The sequence below is a fragment of the Caloenas nicobarica genome, chromosome Z (genome assembly GCF_036013445.1).
Source record: "Caloenas nicobarica isolate bCalNic1 chromosome Z, bCalNic1.hap1, whole genome shotgun sequence".
Taxonomy (NCBI): Eukaryota; Metazoa; Chordata; class Aves; order Columbiformes; family Columbidae; genus Caloenas; species Caloenas nicobarica.
Genome location: NC_088284.1, coordinates 43,979,439 through 43,986,387, shown reverse-complemented (window position 1 = coordinate 43,986,387; position 6,949 = coordinate 43,979,439).

The window sequence follows — 6,949 nt, the reverse complement described above, 5'->3', positions numbered from 1 at the left end:
TGGGGCAGGGAAGAACTGGATGTGACTGGCCTGTGCTGCAGTCCTGTGCTTTTCCTGATCCATGTTGTGGAAGACCTCTGGGCATCAGGAAAACACAATCCAGGAATGCTAAGGAATGTCCAACAAGTCTCAGCTGGGGAGTCCAGTGCCAAGTTGGGCCAAGTCTTCTAGACTCAGAGGTGAACTTTGTCGCCTGCTTTGGTACATGGTTCCAGTGTTTGTGGAAAAACATGTAAATACATATTTGGTAAGAAGCTATTTAATCAGGTTGAAATTTTGATGGGTACACACATGTCCTTCCATCTGATTCCTCTGTGCTTGCTGTGGGAAGCTCAGTCAAACACTCCAGAGTTCCTCAGCCAAGGCTACCAGAGTAGGTGGCTGTTTCAGAAGGTCTGTTGTATAGTTGCAGTTGTAGTAGATAGGTTTTCTGCTTTCAACTGCCAACCAAACAGGCAACTGCCCATCGGTCACCAATACTGGAAGCCATGTGGGCATTTGTTTCAAAGAGACAGATCAGTAATCTCATTACCCCTGCCCCTTCTAGATGTAGTGTCCTAGTGGGTTGTCTTCTTCCCTGTTATGGGCACTGAGGTTTTGACCTGGGGAAGAAGCTGCCTAATTTCATTCCATCTATGATTCCCTCAGCTCAGGGACCTGCAGCTGTTTAGGGCAGAGATCGGGCTGCAGCTGCTGTTCCTTTGTGAACAGCGCGTCATTACACTCTCTTATAAGTACAGGTGCTTTCTGTAAACCAGATCTTTTGTTAATTCAGGGAGTGAGAAGCCAATCCAAGTTACAAAATAAATAATACCACAAAATGAGGCAAGCAGGAGGTTAGAGTTGAGTTTCCTATGCTACAGCTTGGATTAAGTCTTTTTATATGCCTCTGCTCTGTACCACATTGCCTTATGTAAGATGTTTGTCACTTCAGCAGCCGTGTAAGATACATTTCATCCATCTCTAGGTAATCTCAGATCTTGCCACGGGTACTTCTATTGTACTTTCCTGTCAAGTGTTAGGGCTGCTATGTTGAGTGGATTAAATCAAAGGGTGTGGCAGGGTTGGGGAGAACAAGAAGGGTCCTCTTAAAGAAAATTCCTTGTTGTGTGATCTACTCTTATTGATACTGTATGACCCTGTATGAGGACATCTAAATATCTTGTCTCTCTTTGATTATGCTAATACTAGATAAAAGGCACAAGAATGTTGAAAACTCTAGAAAAATATATCTATGAGGAGATGTTGGAGAGACTGGTATTATAGGGTGGGCTGAGGAAGTCCTGAGTCTTCAAATATGTTAAAAGGGGATGCTTTTCTCTGCATTAGGTATGACTGGAGGAGGTAGCAATGATCTCGAATTGCAACAAATGAGACTTAGATTAGGAGAAACCTGCTCAAGTGAGTTGGCAGAGGATATTGTCTGGGGCTTCTGAAGGCAAGCTAACATCTGTGGGGACTGGTTTCTGCACAGCTAGTCCTGCCTGGGGAATGGGCAGATGAATTAAAAGGTATCTGCTTTCAAGGCAGCTGGTCTGGGCCTTAATAGACATGGGACCAGAGAAGTCCTGATCTGACACAGTCTATCCTTGCTGCTGGTGTTTCTGACAGACGTAACCAGCTGGCAGACCTGACCAGCTTACCTTTCCCCAGGAGTTTTGCTAAATAGTAGTGCTTAAAATCCCTGGTGTAACGATATGGCTCCACCTTATTTCAGGACACTTTAATGATTATTTACAATAATATTCCATTTTATTACAAAGACTAATTGTTTATCCCACATTTTCCAAGAAAAGGATTATTTCTCATGATTAACAGATGCTTAATTGGTGGGAGGGAAGGAGAAGGGAGAGGAACATAATTGATAATATTGAGTCAATTGCTTGTTGCTGACAGGTAGCTGATGGGGAACCATGGCTGTATCAGGTGTTACTAATAGCTTGGCTAGGATATGTTGCATGGAAAGCTGTTCAGCTTCACGCTAGCATATGTTGTGCTTCACAGTCAAGAATCATTTTCTCCCCCCTCCCCCTTTCTGCCTTCACTCTGGAAACTTATTTTTTCTTTAACCAAGATGGGGAGGCAGCAGAACCTGAAAGTAATATGCCATACTTTATACAGGGCTGTGTGAACAGTCCTGTGTAAACCACCTTTTTCAGGGAGAGGCCTCCCATCATCCCATGTGACATGTCCTTACTCTCTGAAGTGGAAGGTCATGCTTTTGTCTTTCTTGACATCTTCACCATCTGGGTGCCAGCAGTTGGTGTTGCCTGATGATGTTGCCTTTGTGCCTGGGCTCTGAGGAGAGTCACAATACTCAATTTAACAGAGATTGTCTCAAAATAACTATTATAATCAGTGAGCTGTTTTATGACAGTCTGTGGTTTATGTTTTCATCCCATCTAGGGTCTTCAGCATCCAGTGAAAAAACCTGACAGTGCTCTAGTCTCACTTCTTTTTCTTGCAGGTTTTTGTTCGTTCCCTTCCCACTTTCTCATTGTGGTGCGTAAGGACCACAGTAAAGGTCACAAAGCAAATTTTGATTAATCACTTGGTTGTGTACCACAACAGTTCACACCTTACCCCTGAATATCCTTTCCAGCCAACGCCTCAACTCTTGCATCTCATAGGCTATGCATCAGGAAGGAGGGAAGGTAGAAACGTGTCTGGTTAAATAGCTAAATTCCTCATGCAGGAGCCTAAAGAAGACAGTTTGGTATAGCCCCGTGGTTCTGCCTCCTCCCCACACAAGGGACTGGGCACCCTGGGTCTGCTGCCTTTCCCCAAGAAGAATGAAGTACCTGAAGCCCAGCAACTTTTTGGCTAAAATTTCCCTCAGCAATTCCTCCTGTTTTGACAACTGCAAGTGGACAACAAAGACCAGAAGAAGCATGGCATCAAAGCAGACCTCCAGTTAGGCAGGGCTGTATTTGCACCTGGGAGGCTGGAGAAGAGCCCATGTACTAAAGAGCTATTGCATAGTTTCAGTCATGTCTGGTTTTCTCTGTCCCTGAGGTTGTCAGGTACAAGCATTTTCTGGATGAAAAACAAGGCACTGCTTTGAAAATAATCTCTGTGGTGTTACACTTTATCTACATACAGGTATTTTGAGTCCCTGAAGTTCTTGTTCTCAGCTACCACAAGCAAGGATTTTCTCAATATGGAAAGATGAACAGAGAACTCAGTAATCATATTGCAACTGCAAAAGCCCTAGGGGAAAAAAAAGGAAAACAAACAAACAAAAACGTATATGACACATGATTAAAACCACAAGGACTGGCAACATAGTGTCAGCAAATCTGCTTCTCTTGAAATCCTGTGAACTTCCCATCCTGGGCTGCTAGGCAAAGCCTTTCCTGGATGCAGATCTTTGGTGTTGATTCACTTCACCTTGCTCAGAAGAAATGAGTGACTGATAGCAGTAATTGTAGATGTTAGATTGGCAGCAGTAGTAGCCATGCTAGCCAGCCCCAGCAGACTTTTCCTGCCCTAACTCTTGCTCCACAGTGGGATGCTGCCCCCACTGAGTGCCTCACTGACTTGGGAGGGCACTGTCGATGCCACAATAGATCCAGGGCAGAGGCAATGATGGAAACACCTCCTTGCAAGCCAGGAGATTGCATCAGAACTGTTTCATTTCCAAGGCATGGGAGAAGGAATTAGGTGAACCCTCACCCTTCTGAGGAGAGATAGGTACAGAGGAAGCCAGGGGACCACCAACCTGCTGGCAGATGCCTAGAACAGCCTCCAGTAACATGTACTGCTTTGCAAAGGGCAGTGAGATCAGATCCTAACGGGGTGCATGTTGATCCCATGAGAAGTGTGAGACAGACAAAAAAGCAAAGCCAGCGTGCAGCTGCAGCCTGTGCAACAAGTCCCAGCATTGGCAAGCTGATGGAGAGGAGCCACAGCAAGGCAAGACCTGCCCTGCTGCAGCCTCAGTGACACAGAGCAGCTTCTCCTCATGTCAGAGGGGCAAGTCCCTCCCTAGGGCCAGGGCTGAGCTGGAGATGGCAGCTGACCTAGCACCCCTGTGAGCCAATGGAGTTGTTAGGAGAGTGGGTCTTCTCATGCTGTGCTCTTTGATGTGGCTGCAGGGCTCTCCAGCTTTTTCAAGGGCCACCTGGCTTTTCCAGGTGTATGCTGTTGCCTTTCTTTGAGTTGCTGCAGACAGAGTGACCTGAGGCCAGTGGGAATGAATTAGTTGCACAGCTCCTCACAAAGGAGCTTGCTCCTGTCCTTCTTGATTCGGCCCAGGGGAATGACTCCTGGATAGTGTTGCTCCTGGTAAAGATGGTGGCTGGTAACCAGTGGCTGCATGGCCCAAGCTCTTCCTGCCATTATGCAAAGTTTCACAAATAGACTCAGTATGGGTGGCGTCCTCGGAGCAGTGCACCCAATCTTTGTGTCTTGCCTGACTCTTTGTAGGCATTTGCCATAGTTTCTTTAGCAATCTGCTCTTTCTGTGCATTTTCCTTAAGTATTTCTGCTTTCTTGGAGGGGCTGTATCCTATAATCTTCACTGTCTTTGCTTTTACCATACACTTGGGATTTGCTCCTACATATAAACAGTATCGGGGTACTGCCTTAGAGCCAGCCACTTGTCCTTATAGCATGTGAAAAATCACAACAGATAGATCCTAAAGGGTTAAACTTTATCAGGTACCAAAATGTAGTGAAAATAAAATAATCCGAATGGGAAAGGGGAATCAACTTGGGGATTAGTCATTACTGAGTAGGATTTACAGAGGAGTAAAACTAGCGTAAAAATGTAAACTGGTTTTGCATCCACCCACCATACCATGTTTGCTTGCTACGAAACACCAAGCAAGAACAAGTAGGCACATCATCTGATTTACTGCAGCAAAGATCCACAGGTCAAAATAATCTAGAAAAAGAATGACATCTCAGACAGCAGATGTACATACCTGAGCTGGGAAAGACCTGCTTACAAATGCAGTGCCCACTTGTCCATTGGCCACCGTGGGGTCCTGGACGCCAGAGATCTGCATGCAGGTCTTGGTATTGCCTATGTGCCCATTCTCCAAGAGATGTTTCACAGGGACTCTTGCAATCAAAAATGTTTTCCTCCCAAAGCTATACTCTACTCCTTCCTGCTGGCACAAGGCAGATCAGATCCTTGCCTGCGGACAGTACTGCAGCATTGATGAGGTTGTGAGCAGATGTGGTACCCCATGGAGAGCTTCTTTTCCTCCAATATGGCCCTTTGCAGTAAGGATGCAGGTCAACCCCCCTGTGTCCCAACACCTTCTCATGTCTCTCTGACAGCCCTCTTCCACCAAGCCCTAGCCACCTCCCAACAGATGGCAGCAGCCTTGCACATTGCCAGTGCACAAGGCTTGGCACTGTGCACAAGAATAATGCTTGCGTCTGGCAGTTTTGGGGACGTTTTTCCTCCCTAATCACCCAAAGACCTTTTGTTTTCCAAGCAAATGTAGTCTCATAAACAGATTTCAGTCTATTCTTTACCTCTTCCCATGGCCTTAATGAACATCTCTTCTTTTCTTCTGACAGCATCAGTACTGCTAAGTCAAACCAAGCTGGCAGCTTGCTCCCCAAAGCTCCCCAGCTTTGGGAGTCTCTTGAGTATGGGAAAGTCCTGGTTTACATTAACCCTCGTCCCCACCCAGACTCGTATTTCCTGAGAAAAAAATGACATCAGGAACCCAGTGCCTACAGCCTTGTATGCCAAAAGAGGAAGAAGAAGAAAACAACTGTTGAACTCCTGTTTGGCTAAGTTTTATATTTCTGAAATATGCTCGTACTTTTCTAGGTCTTGAGTCCAATCAGCTTTCGAAGGTAGTATTTGTCACCACTAATGCTTCTGTACTTCCCTTCCCCTCCTACTACTGCCCGTAAGTCCATTTCCTCTCCCTTTTGTCTTTATGGCTTCAGAGCCAGCTTTTCCTCTCCCCATTGCATGACTGGGAGAGTTTCTGCTTACTTATTGCTCTCTGTCTGCATCTTTGGTGTGACATCTCTTCACAGAAAGCAACAGAACGGTTAGGAAGGTCCTTCTGCTAAAGACCTCAGCATTGGTGTTGTAAAAGTAAGAACCATAGGCTCCAGAATATGTGTGAAGTTTTAGATATATTTCCCCCCTAATTTAAAAGAAATAATTATGCCAAGCCATCTGTTGCTAATGTAAAAAAAGATGTAAATAGATGATACATAGTTTATGGAGTGTCACATGAGTGCTCCATCTGCTGTGGGGAAAATCACCATTCCGTAACAACAACACTGGGTGCTGAAGTGCAATCCAAGAGTTTGGAGGAGCCTTAGGCTTTCCAAAGGCATAGCCAGCTCCGAAGGCTGCCCCAAAAGGAAAACAACTCAAACAAGGGTGGATGGAGTAGATATCTGCATATCAGTTCTTTCTCTCTGTTTTTCTGACAAGTAACAATAATGGCTATGTTGGAAACAGTGTTAAGTTATGCCTTTATGCTCTTGTTTCAGATACTTTGCAAACTCAGGGATTCTGCTCCCTTATTTACATTTTCAAGGTTCACCTGACAGCTGGGAATCTAGTGAGCTGTATCTCTACTTAATGACAGCAGAAGGCTGCCACATGTCAAAGTAATTGGGCAATAAAGTGGCAGATAAAACTCAGCTTTGATGAACATGATGTAATGTACATGGGGGCAACAGCAATCCTTGCCTTGGCTGCCGACTGATGGACTCCATGTCAGCTGTTGCTATTCAGGAAGAGACCCAGGAAGTGCTGTGAATGGTTCAGTGTGCTCAGTAGTGGTCAGAAAAGGAAATAAAAGGTTGAGAATCGTGAGGAATGGAATAAAGGTAATCAGTTAATTCTCTCGTGTGTCTGCACCGTGAACCTTCTGCCTAATTCTGGTCTTCCTGTCTTAAAATGGGTGCAGTGACAGGACACGACAGACTCCAAGGAGCTGGAAGTATGGAGTAGTTCTGT